The sequence below is a fragment of the Thamnophis elegans genome, chromosome 3 (genome assembly GCF_009769535.1).
Source record: "Thamnophis elegans isolate rThaEle1 chromosome 3, rThaEle1.pri, whole genome shotgun sequence".
Taxonomy (NCBI): domain Eukaryota; kingdom Metazoa; phylum Chordata; class Lepidosauria; order Squamata; family Colubridae; genus Thamnophis; species Thamnophis elegans.
This window is the reverse complement of record NC_045543.1, coordinates 124,909,320-124,922,483: the sequence shown is the minus strand read 5'-3', so window position 1 is coordinate 124,922,483 and position 13,164 is coordinate 124,909,320.

Here is a 13,164-nt window from a genome sequence, read left to right as displayed (position 1 = left end):
TGGTTAGAAAAAAAAATGGGAGGGAGGGAGGGAGATTGGAAGCAAGATAGAGGATTCAATGAAAATGTCAATAAAATATACAGCAATTGAAAAGAAGGCAGATTCCATGGTTGGAATAATCTGAATGAATTAAAAAAAATGCCAATCCCTTCATGCTGTTCTACAAGTCTATGGTGAAATTACTTGTTCATCATTTTTTTAAAGAATACCAGATACAATTCTGATAAACTACACATGAAAATTATGTAAATTTGTAAAAGATGTAAAAAGAGGCACACAAATGGTCAGCAAAATTCCTTGATGGTGCTCTTTTTAGCTTAAAGCAAAGGGGAGGGCAAAAGCAGTCACAGATAAGAGATAACAAATTATGTATAGGATTAATGAATTCACAGATTTTAGAGTTGAATGAGAACTTTAGCAGTTAACACTTATTTTGATCATGTTTTCAAGTCATGGAAGTAAGTATTTTTCAGGCCCCAGATTAGCGGTGAAATGCTACTGGATTGGAACAGTTCACCCGAGCCAGTAGTAAAAATGCTATTGGTTCATCCAAACGGATAGTAAAATTAATGAAACCAGTTTGGGCGAACTAGTTTTAATGACAATCAGCTGTGAAGCATGATTTATATTAGCTAGAAAGCAGGATTTCCTGTTTTCGAGCTAATACCATGTTTACGTACAAAATATGGCTTGGGCCTTATTATGAGGGTAGGGTTTATTGTTTTGGGGTTGCTGGAAGACTCAGTTTGGAAGCTGCTGAAAAAGCCATGCTGGGATGGTGGTGGTGGCACCGGTGGCAGCAAAGGTACCCTGGCTCTGCAAGGAGAGCTGGGCCAGAGCATTGTGAGGCTGGAAGGTGCGCGAGCAGGAGCGGAACAGCTGCTCGCGCAAGCCCCTCTCTCCAGCAATGTAGAGTGCCATTCACTGGCATTTCGAAGGCGCCAAGCCACAGGAGCTGGGCGGCAGCAAACAGGCGCTCACGCAGCTTGGCGACCCTCCTAGGTCATTGAATGGTGCTGTGCCCAGCTGGAACGGGGGTTTGCTGGGTGGCTGCAAATGAGCATGGTTGCTTGCTGCGACAGCGCAACACAGCCATTCGCCCATGAGGCTGTGCTCGACTCTTTGGGAGCCCACTCGCAAGAGAGCACCTGCCTGGCAACCCCTCTCTTCAGCTGGGCACAGTGCTGCTGACCAACCTAGTGGTATCCCGAAGGTGCCAAGCACTGCAATTGCTTTTGCCTCCCCCCGGTTCCTGCGGCTTGGCACCTTCGAGACACCACTAGGTTGGTGAGCGGCGCTCTGCCTGGCCAGAGGCAGGGGGTTGTCCAGGGGCCTTATTTGTGGGGGAAGGCTTATATTTTTGCTCACCAGAAAAATGTGGCATGGCCTTATTATTAGGACATATCGTATTTTGGGGAAAACACAGTATAAATTGCACAGCACAGCAGATTCTCCCCCCTCCGTTTTGGACACTCTGCACATGCACAGGAGGTACTGTGCATGCACAGAGGTGGTGCATGTACTCACATTGCTACTGAACCGGTAGCAAAGGTAAGTGGATTTAGCAATAGCAATAGCAATAGCAGTTAGACTTATATACCGCTTCATAGGGCTTTCAGCCCTCTCTAAGCGATTTACAGAGTCAGCATATTGCCCCCAACAACAATCCGGGTCCTCATTTTACCCACCTCGGAAGGATGGAAGGCTGAGTCAACCCTGAGCCGGTGAGATTTGAACAGCCGAACTGCAGAACTGCAGTCAGCTGAAGTAGCCTGCAGTGCTGCATTTAACCACTTAAATCCACTGGGATTTCACCCCAGCCCTAGATATCCTGAAGGAGGAAAGGGAAAAAGAAAGAAAAGAAAGAAAAGAAAGGGTAATTAGAATGTTTCAGCCTAGAGCAATTCAGCCATTGAGCAGCCCCAAAAGTGATAGTGCTGAGAAATGACACACTGTATGGCATGATGTAATCATGTAAATGCCGCAACTTAAATACTGTAATTGTATCAAACCTTATGACACCAATACTACTGTAGCATTTACATGAGGGTGTTGCCACACGTAGAGCATCGTTTGGATGTCACTGCAATTTACTGTAGAAGCGGCTGAGCTTCCCAGTGAGAAAAATTGTGTTTTGGATTCTTTCTCTTAGAATAAAAGCAGATAAGGGAAGACATGCACAGATATATGTAAACTCTTGTGTGGAATATCTGCCTTATTTTCTCTTGCTCTCCCATAGATAAAATTTCAGCTACTGAAGTTAAAGTTGTGACAAGTTTATAACCATGGCCTACATCGTTGTGATATGTGATCTTTTGATGTCTGTTACCAATTTCCATGGTTTTAAACAGAAATTGGCTATCAGAAGATGCTAGAGTTGATGGCATCTAAAAGCCTTTCTTACCTCCTGATTTAAGACAGCATATCTTAAATGTCACAAGCTGGGGACAACAGTGGAAGAGGGACATCACCATCCTGTCCATGTGTTAAATGCATGATAAACTATTGTCTGACATGGACGCATGGTCTAGAATGGCCCTGGGTTAATCAGCATCAGGAATCTTCTTATGACAAGAGGAGGGAGAGAAATAAGATCTGGACTTGGAATGAGCGCAGCTATCAAATCTGTGCTGCATAAATATAGGATGCCACCAAGATTTAGTTTTCGGTACCTCTTTGGTAACACTTAATAGTCATCTGGATCTTTGCATCTGGTAGCACTGTGAAAGAGGCACACTGCATTCTCGATTTCCAAGCTGACACTCAGTAGTGCCAAAAATGTTGCTAAACTAGGAACTAAAGAATTCAACAATAAAGTTATGTTGTCATTTTTTGTAACATGACTAGATGACCCTAATTCATCTCTTGCATAAAGATACATAAACGGGAGAAAACTGGATCCAAATATCACATAAGTAAAAGAACTGTTTGTGACAGTACTAAGTATAGTTTAAGATAAAGCAAGTGGCTATTTACAAAAGCAGTAATAGTATCATCCACAATTCCAAATAAATTCGCATGCAACGTTATGGGAATATTGGTTGAGAGCAGCGGTGAAATTCAGCAGGTTCTGGAGAACCGGTAGCAGAAATTTTGAGTGGTTCAGAGAACCGGCAAATACCAGCTCTGGCTGGCTCCAGAGTGGGGTGGGAATAGAGATTTTGCAATATCCTTCCCCCAGGAGTGGGGAGGGAATGAAGATTTTGCAGTATCCTTCCGCTGCCATGTCCACAGAACCAGTAGTAAAACAATTTGAATTTCACCACTGGTTGAGAGCCAGGGTAGACTAGCATTTAAGGCACCAGGCTAGAAACCAGGAAAAGTAACATATAATTCTGTTGTAATCACAAAAGCCAACTAGCTGACCTTGGGTCAGTTATTCTCTATCAGACAAAAACGGCTGGCTCAGGCAACCAGTCAATTCCCGTTGCAATCCATGGATTAACATTTGGTTAATCTGAGAAAAAACAAGGAGAGCCTGCATCTATGGGAAAAATTCTAGGAAGAAAAAAAATATGGGAATATTAGCTCATTTTCCAATATGCTTTGTATGATTTGTCAAAAAAAAAAATGCCCTGCTACAAATTTTTTAACTTCTATTTAACACATTTTAACAAAAAACTGATGGATGTCAAAAACCAGCAGGAAAAATGTTGGTTTCTCAACACAATGTCACTAATCAGAACTGTTCTGAGAAGACACACTGAAAAAAAACTGACTTTATTGAAGAAAAACAACGATCCTGAATTAGAATTCTTCAGGAGATTTAATGCCATTTCTCACTGATTAAAGAGAGACGGATATATCGAATCATGCTACCAGAGGTTTTAAGTTCCCGTAGAAGAGCAGACTGCTAAGAAAAGTTGCAGGCATCTGTGTTGCCTTCTTGTCCTCTTATCTGAGTCTTTTCCCTAACATCAGCATGGCAGAATGCCAGAAAAGCTGCAATCTTTAAACAGGTGTGGGAGAAACAAGAAGCAGCAGTGTGTTTTTGAAGCTCTGCAGCCACCAGCAAACAGAGAGAGGCAGCCCAATGAAAGGGTTTTTTCCTACAAAGAGAGTGAATGGTTCAGAGGAAAGGAAGTACAGAGGCACAGCAAGGAATGAAAAGACCTGAATACAACAAGACCAGCATACCTACACCCATGGAAATCTACGAAAACAAATATACACACACACACGTATAAAAGCACAATGTTGAAAGTTTCAAGTATGGTATGCTACATGCTGGCCAGTAACAGAAGAAAATAGCAGAAGGAATTCCAGAGAGGAATTAAGGCAGAACAGTGTTTGTAAAAATAAATCATTGTTATATAATATTACTAGTATAGTATTGTAATAGTAATTGAATAGTAGTAGAGCATTGTAATTATTATGCAAATATTATAGAAATAATATTAATATAAGGCAGAGGCAACCGAAGACACATAGATTAGTACTTTTCATATTTTACTCTCTCTCTCTATAAAAATGGCTGTGTGTGAGTGTATGTTCCAGCATAACTCTGGAATGCCTTGAGAAATTTCAGCTAAACTTGGTACATAGATGACATACTCTCTGGAAAAAAATACTTCGGGGGTGAGACATCCCTAACACCCCTTGGTGTGTGCATTCTATTAAGATACAGCCTGTTGTGCCTTAAAATGTCTTCTACTGTACAGCGCAGTGCACTTGTCATGGTAACTACACAGTACTCAACAAGGGGGCTCCCTCTGCCAAGGGGGAAAATCCAACATTAGAAATTATGTTTGGTTCAGACATTTCCCCCCTATAAATAAATACCCGGGCAATGCCAGGTTATCAGGTAGTCTTAAACAAAATGTATTCCCAATCCTATTTCTAGGGAGCTATAAAAAACTACCTACCAGCATCCAGGTGCTTTAGGGTCTCTTTTTAGATTGGGTCAATCTAATAATTGGTATACATTTTTTTAAAAAAAATCCCAAAATAGTATTTTATTATTGCTGTGCTATTAATTGCGCTTTTTAAAAAATAGCTTTGTATTTTAAACATATTCTAGTAATTTAATATGCAGAGTACAATTATTGCATGGACTATAAACAAACAAAATGATTAAATGAAATAACAAAATAATTCATCAGTGCAAAAAAATGTGTCCCTAGGGTTTTATTAAATTTGTCTTTCATTTTTCTTTTTACACTTTGCTTCTAAAATCCAGCCATATCTATGCACTTACTTGCGTTCCTGGCAATATTGTTATGTATTAATTAGAGAAATAGAAAGCTTACATTATAGGTTTTTTTAAAGTACTGTGATATTTTATTTGGTATAAACCGGGGTGTCCAACAGTGACAACTTTAAGACACGGCCAGTTGAGGAATTCAGGGATGTAAAGTTTACAAATCTGAAAAGTTGCCAAGGTTGGACATCACTGGTATAAACTCTGGTAAACTTGAGGTTTTTTCTCCCCCGGGGATTCTCAGCTATTGTTCTATATATGGATTTAACAGGGAAAAGTTGGAGAGAAGAAGAGTTCAATGGCCTTGCCTGCAATAATATTGTACCATAGTTGAAATGACTGAAAACCAATAATCTCACTAGATGTATTAGAGACAAAACAATAAAATGGATTTACATCTGTAGTTACGTAGGACAATTTGTTTTTAATCAGACCCAGTAATTTTTTTTAAAAAAAGCTTTCTAATAAGATGCAACTAAGCATGTTAGCCTTTACATTCAGTTACTTTGTTCTAGAGCGTTATTAGTCAGGTGTACTATGTTAATAATTAGCAACCACAGGTGAGTTAATTGTCTATACAGTAGTTCTCCATTTACAACCATAATTGACACTGCCAAGGAGAGTTGTAAATTGTGATAGTCGTACAGCAGGTCACCACATAACCAACCAGATTTTACCTTTTACAGCAGTCATTAACTGAAGTAGTCATTAAGATTGTTCGCTATGGGGTATTTTTGCCAGAAATTGGAATGTCAGTTTTCAGCAAAAACATCATCAATCAGTCACATAATCATGTGATGGTAAAAAATGCAGGTCAGTTACTGAGTGGCCAAAATGCAGCAATTTCACCATGGAGGAGCCGGCTGTCAAAACTGCATCATAAGTACCTTTAATGGAATCTATTATAACTTAGAACTGCCACTATTAAGTATTTGTAAGTTGAGGACTATCTGTATAATTTATTTTGATTTTTGTCCATCATGTCTAGAGGCAACTCTGGGTGGCTTACACACATTAATACAATGTATTATTATATTTCCAATCCTCTATATTCCACTTGCCATTGAGTGACTTTTTAACTGACTAAATGAACTTTATAATGGGACTCAGAAATACTATATAGACAAGAGCCAATATAGCATTGTGGTAAATGCACTGAACATGGATTTGACATGTACAGAGTCTAGGTTTCATTCAGAATTCATATTATTACTGTTTTAGCTCAGGTAACATCAGAAACTTGTTAAAGGGGATGAAATTGAGGGAAAACCTCCTTATATGTTACATTGACCTCTCAGAGGAAAGGTAAAATAAATGCCCTAAATTAAAATAAAAGTTTATAGAATTTGGTCAAACTGAGCTAGCTGACCTGCCTGAAAGTGGAAAAACAGCTGAGACATTCTAGGCAGTATATTTAGCCCGGACAAGAAAGTCAGGTCACAACTGAAAACAATTCATTTAGAGTTCTACAAAACTTAAATTTACTTTCATTCTGAGTATGTTGTTCTTCCTCTTGTATTGTACTTGCTGAGGGTCTCAAATTTCACTCCTTATACTACTTTTGTATTAGTTTTGTATTTTTATACACTAGTTCAAAAATTACATGCTTTCCTGTAGTTCTGAATTATATGAATTATATACATATATGAGTTACAAGATGGAAAACAAAACAAAAACTTTCTTCCTGTTTCTCTTTGACTCTTAAAACTTTCTTATACATTGTATTAATAGCCAGTAAGGTTTGTTGGACTTTCAGTTGCAGGGGAATGCCAGAGACATGCAAACTTTAAAACACATCCATTCTTAAGCACTTTTATTATAAAGAGAACTTTAATTCAGTGTTCCCCAACCTTTCTGGCTCAGTGGACCACTGGAGATAGTGGCTAGGGTGGGGTGGGGGAAGAGGGGATGGTTTTGTGCCTGCACACACACTGCTTTCACAAATGCAGCTGTGCACATGCACTCAGACATGCTTGCCCATCACTTTGGCGGCCAGGTTACGAATGGCACCAGGCTGTGGCCCGGGGACTCGGACCCCTGTTTTAATTGATAAAATACCATAATAAAAATACATCCACCACCAGTTTTTGTATATTTATTTTATTAAAGGTATTTCTATACTGGTCAGTTCAATATGAGTCCTGATAGCAAAGAATAAAAACTTCAGTGGAAATCTATGTAATTAAAACAATAAAACATAGAAAGTCACCAAATCTAACCAATCACCTAGCCATGAATGCCCAATTGAAGATTATTCTCTGCCTTGCAGGTAGCTAATAGGGTGTGCCAGCTGAGGTGCAGAGGAGTATAGCGATAAAACTTGGAGCAGAAATGAAAGGAAGAAAATAACTTGAGGCTTTTTCTAAACTTCCTGCTGGAACTACAGGTAAGAACCCAGGGGGAGGGGATGCCAATTCAGAAAGAAAATAATTTGTTTGGGGAGAGAAGGTGTGAGAAAGAAACTCAAGGAAAGAAACCTGCTCATTCTGTTTGCTTCAAGAGGAACAGGGATACCATGGCAGGATTTCAAGATTTCCGCCCCCAATAAAATAGCTGCTACTGTACTTGATAACCATAAAGTTCCCGTAATCCTTGTGTGGTCTGCACCCTGGTCTGGACTCAGGCCCTTCAACATCTCCCAGTCCAGGCACACACAGGCCAGCCAGATCCATTTGGACAGAACAGTTCCTAAGGTAGGAATAACCATATAGGTCTTTATAAATAAAAACCAGAACTGTAAATTGCATCTAGAAACCTCCTGAAAACCAACACAGTAATTTGAGTAGCACCTGCTAAAAAACTAACCATTGCATTTTGTCCTAATTGCAGTTTTTGAATCCTTTTCAAAGGCAGACCCTGTAGATCTCATTACAATAATTTAATCTCCTGGTGAAAGAGGATGAGTCACTGTTGCTAAGGCAACAGATAGGGCCACGATTGGCATCTCCTCCCTTTGGTTCCTACCTGTGGTTCTAGCAGAAACTGCAAGTTCAGAAGGACCCTCAAGTTGCAGAGAGTCCTTCTGAGGGGTCCTTGGAGGGGAAAGAGACCCCTCCAAAACCAACATTGGTATAATTTTGAAGCCAGAATGTCTCTTGGCAAACAATCACTCTTTCTGGAATTTGATCAGGGCTTGTTTCTACTCATCCTGTCAGGCTTAGTACGAGAATGATACAAAGTTCTTGCCAAAGTTTAGTTCTTTATTTGCTTACACAGTATAGACAGAATCTTGCCAGGCTAAAACTATACTACCATAACCTAACAAATATACCCTCTGGAGCCCTGATGGTGAACCTATGGCATGTGTGCCCAAAGTTGCACATGAAGCCATGTCGCCTGGCACGTGCGGCCTTGCCTGTTTGTCTTCCGGGTTTCTGGCATGCATCTGTCCACGGCGATCAGCTGTCCTTCATGCGCACAGCAGTACCAGAAACCGGTGTGTGCATGCGTGCTGACCAGCTGATCGTCAGGCGTGCATGCACACTAGAATCCAGAAGTTTGGCTTTTCCAGAGGGCAGTCCCGATGAGTGTGTGGGCGCATTGTTTCCAAACCACCTTTTTTTGGCACTCAGTGTTGAAAAAGTTTGCCATCGCTGCTCTAGAGAGTGATGATCCGAAATTCCTTCCTCTTTTATGATTCAGCTCCAGACTGTGCTGTCTCTTGCCTCACCCCTCTCCTTGGGATATTCCCTCCTTCCTGGGAACCTGCTGAGTTACTGTAGTCCATTATATCACCTCCTCCTTAGTAGACACATTTCATCCCAGGAACTTCCACAGCAGTTTAGCCTGGGGCGGAAACACACAATTAATTCCTCATCCTAAACTGACTGATAACCTCTTCCCAACTTGATATATCTTGGCTTTTCCTGCACTGTATGCATGTTGGTAATTGCAACAACAGCCATGCATAACTTATCTTTCCGAGCAATATACGTAATATACACAATGCAAATTACATAATAGTCAAGGTTGTAAAACAACAACTGGCCTAACACAATGAGCTTCATGTGTGAGCAGGAATATGAAACCTGCTTTTCTGAGTCACAACCTAACTTTCTTCCTTTCTCTCCTCACATAAATGCATATAATTTTCTGATGAAAACACATTCCGATTAAAATGTGGGTTTTTTTTAAAAAAAGAATAATCCTATCTTTTCCTAGTTAATTTCCTAACAATGAGAACAATTAACCAGAGAAATCTTCAGAAGTTGCAGGTGCTTCATCACTGGAGGTTTTTAAGAAAAGACTGGAGAGCCACCTCTCTGAAATGGTGTAGGCTTGAGCAAGGGGTTCAGCTAGAAGACCTCCAAGGTGCCTTCCAGCTCTATCCTGATTGAAATATTTAAATTTAACCACCCTCCTACATGGATCTAGAGGAAGACTCACACCTGCATGTCCATAGTTTGCCAACTAGAAATCAAGAAATGATCACATGTGGAGTAGCTGGAATGATAGTTTTTTAAAAATCATTTTATTATAAAAGGGGTGTTGGATAAGGTTCTGTTGAAAGAAATGTCCTTCTGGGTTCAGCTCCAAGTGGGGAAAAAGACATTGGAGACATGGAGGCTGCCTGGAAAGATGGTTTATTGTTGGACAGGGCCACATGGCTTGAGCCCTGACCAGAAAAGGTGATCCCATGCTTTGATGTAGGTGAAGAAGAAAAGGCCTGAGGAAGGAGCTTGCTAGGCTTTTTATACCGTTTAGTCCCATCTCTCTGTTTCCTGTTCCTGTGTAAGAAATGTATTCTGATTGGTTGTCAGACTCCCATGGTGCCATGCAGGGGGCTACTCTCTAGGCTGTGATAAGTTCTAAGATGCCTTGTGGTCAGTTGAGTATATTATCATGCCTTTCTGTAGCTGCTGGTGAAGTCTTTATTATGTAAAGTGGGCTAGCCTGGCTAGTCTTAATGGCCCATTAACTGGGGATGGGCAGAAAGTTACAGGCAACTATTCTGTCTTTCAAAACATGTTTCTTTTCACATCCAGAGAAACATTCTGCCTTTTCAATATTTCCTAGGATATTTCATTTTTCTGGGAGAGGGCTGGATGATAACTTCCCACAGTTCATCCGGATCATACTGTTGGAGGAAATATCCTTCTGGGTTCGGCTCCAAGTGGGGAAAAAGACACTGCAGACATAGAGGCTGCTTGGAAAGATGGTTTATTGGTGGACAGGACCACATGGCTTGAGTCCTGAACAGAAAAGGTGATCACATGCGTAAATGTTGGTGGAGAAGAGAAGGGCCGACTGAGATGCTGAGTCTCTGGTTTTATACCCTCTCTGGCCTTTGATCTTGATCTTGTATTCTGATTGATTGTCAGGCTCCCATGGACCCATGCAGGGACAACTCTCTAGGCTGCGTTTTGAATCCAGGTTTGGTTGAGTTCTCAGATGCCATATGGTGAGTTGGGTAAAGGGCCAATATTATCATGCTTTAATCCCATTACTATGGAGCTGAAGGGGAGAACTCTTTATTATGTAAAGTGGATTAACTCGGGCTTTAATGACTCATTGACAAAGGGGGATGGGCAGGAAGCTGCAGGCAGCTATTCTGTCTTTTAAAACACGTTTCTTCCTTTTCACATCCAGAGAAACATTCTGCCTTTTCAATATTTCCTAGGATATTTCATTTTTCTGCGAAAGGGCTGGGTGATAACTTCCTACAATATTGCAAGGGAAGTGAGGTTTTCTGGAGAACACATAGCTTTTTCTCAGACCAAGTTGGTGGAACTACTGTGCTACTCAAGGAAATGCAGGAAAAAAACCCCACCAAATGATAAATTGGCAGTAGTGGCTATATAAATCTTCCATAAACCCTTCGGGATAATTGTAGAATGCGAAATGGATTTACTGATCCAGACACTAGGAAATGTGTTGGTATGATATGCAAAATCTCAGCCGAATATTAAAATGCTGTGATTCTTTGGGTTAAGGCATCACTGAAGATTCAGATGAGGGGGGGGAGATGGCAGTGCGCCAGTAAAAATGCGTGTAGTGAGGGAAACATACCAAGAAGTGGGTATGTTCATAGAAAAGAAACACAAATGTGTCAGGACAAAAAAAAAACAAAAACCTAACACAATCCTGTATGAAAAATAGATTGGGAAAAAAAGAAATGCAAATATTAGAAGAAATGCAAATATTAGAAGAAATGCATGCTAAGATGCATAAAGTTTTGTGTGAATCCTTTAAAGTCGTAAACTGACACAAACATTAGAAGACAAGTTACCAACTGGAAAAATGAGAAACTGAGGAAACGAAAATGGCCTCATTTGTGCATTCATAATGGAGGCCTGAAACAGATGTAACTTCAGCTGCCAACTATAGGTTTGCCACATTAACCCAGCAACATATGGAAACATAACACATTTGCCACCTGGGTTGGCTTAGCTATTTGTAGAATTAGCAGAGCAATTAGTGACTCAGACTGATGATTCCTACATGTAAACATGATGGGTGGGTGACATTTTTAACGTTTTGAGCTAGGGCTGGGAAGACCCAGGTTCAAATCCATGATTTTGGACCAGTCAGTCACTCTCAGTCCAACTTAGTTCGCAGCGGTAGAGAAACAACAGAGGAGTTCAAGGTGTGTTACCTTGAGGTACTGAAAGGCAGGTTATAAGGGGAATAAAGTAAATATACAAAATGTAGCCCTTCTATCTAAAATGCTGTTAGACATAGCTGAGGGTATTCACTCATTAGATTTAGCTGGTTGAGGCCTTCCACTGTTATTTTAATTCCAATATTCTGCTTACCTTGTACTGTTTTGCAAATCTGCCTGCAGCATTCCCCTAAATGCCTTTCCTCTACATATTAGTTTTCCAGAGGAGACATGAAGATGTAAATGTTATCATATGGATTCATTTGTATCATTATGTATAGGCAGTCCTCGACTTACAACAGTTTGCTTAGTGACCTTCCAAAGTTATAACGGCACTGAAAAAAAGTGACTTATGACCATTTTTCACACTTGTGACCATTGCAGCATCTCCACGGTCATGTGATTTACATTTGCATGCTGGACAACTGACTCCCATTTATGATGGTTGCAACTTTCTGACAAGAAAGTGTCAATGGGGAAACCAGATTCACTTAACATCCGTGTTACTAATTTAACAACTGCAGTGTGGCAAGAAAAGTCGTAAAATGGGGCAAACCTCACCTAACAAATTTCTCACTTAGCAACATAAATTTTGCGCTCCATTGTGGGTTGTACGTCGAGGACTCCCAATATTATACCGAAATGTTCTCCATTTTATTAAAGATTTCAGGTTGGGGATTTCATCCGCTCCTCATCTACCATTGCCAAGGAGGATTTTGGCCTTACGACAACCCTGCAATGTTGGACAGGCTGAGAACCGCAGGTGAGACCCAAGGTAACCAGTCATTCCACCCCCTGCCGAAAACGCCAGCTTTCTCCCCACTTCCCAGCCCAGAATTTGTCACTAAACCATCGCAGGTGGAGCTCTTGCCTCAATCAGGAGGTTGTAAGTTCGAGCCTAGGCAGAGGCAGATGTTTGGGCAGGAAGTTGGACTAGATGACCTGCAAGTTCCCTTCCAACTCCGTTAATCTGTTACTGCATGAACGTAAACCTTTACGACTCGGTCGCTATCAGCGACACCACCAAAGCCCCCCCGCTACCCCGCTCCCCCCCACATCGACAGCCGGCGTGCCAAGTCTACAACGCAGGAGCAGGGAAAGCGAAGCGTCGCTGCGAAGTTCCCGTTTCCAACGTGGGGAGCCGGCGCGAGGCAAGGGCGCGCGGGGGCTGTGCCCGTGTGCAGCGCTTCCCCTGCGGCGTCTCGCCTCCGGTTCTCCCCCCCTTCCCCCCCTATCCACGCAGGCCTAACCTCTCCGCCCGAAAGGGGCAAAAGAGCCGGCGCGTCTTCGGAAGAGACTCGCGAATTCTCCCCCCCACCAACCCTCCGCCCTTCGCGCCGGGGAGGCCACGCAGCCATTAGCC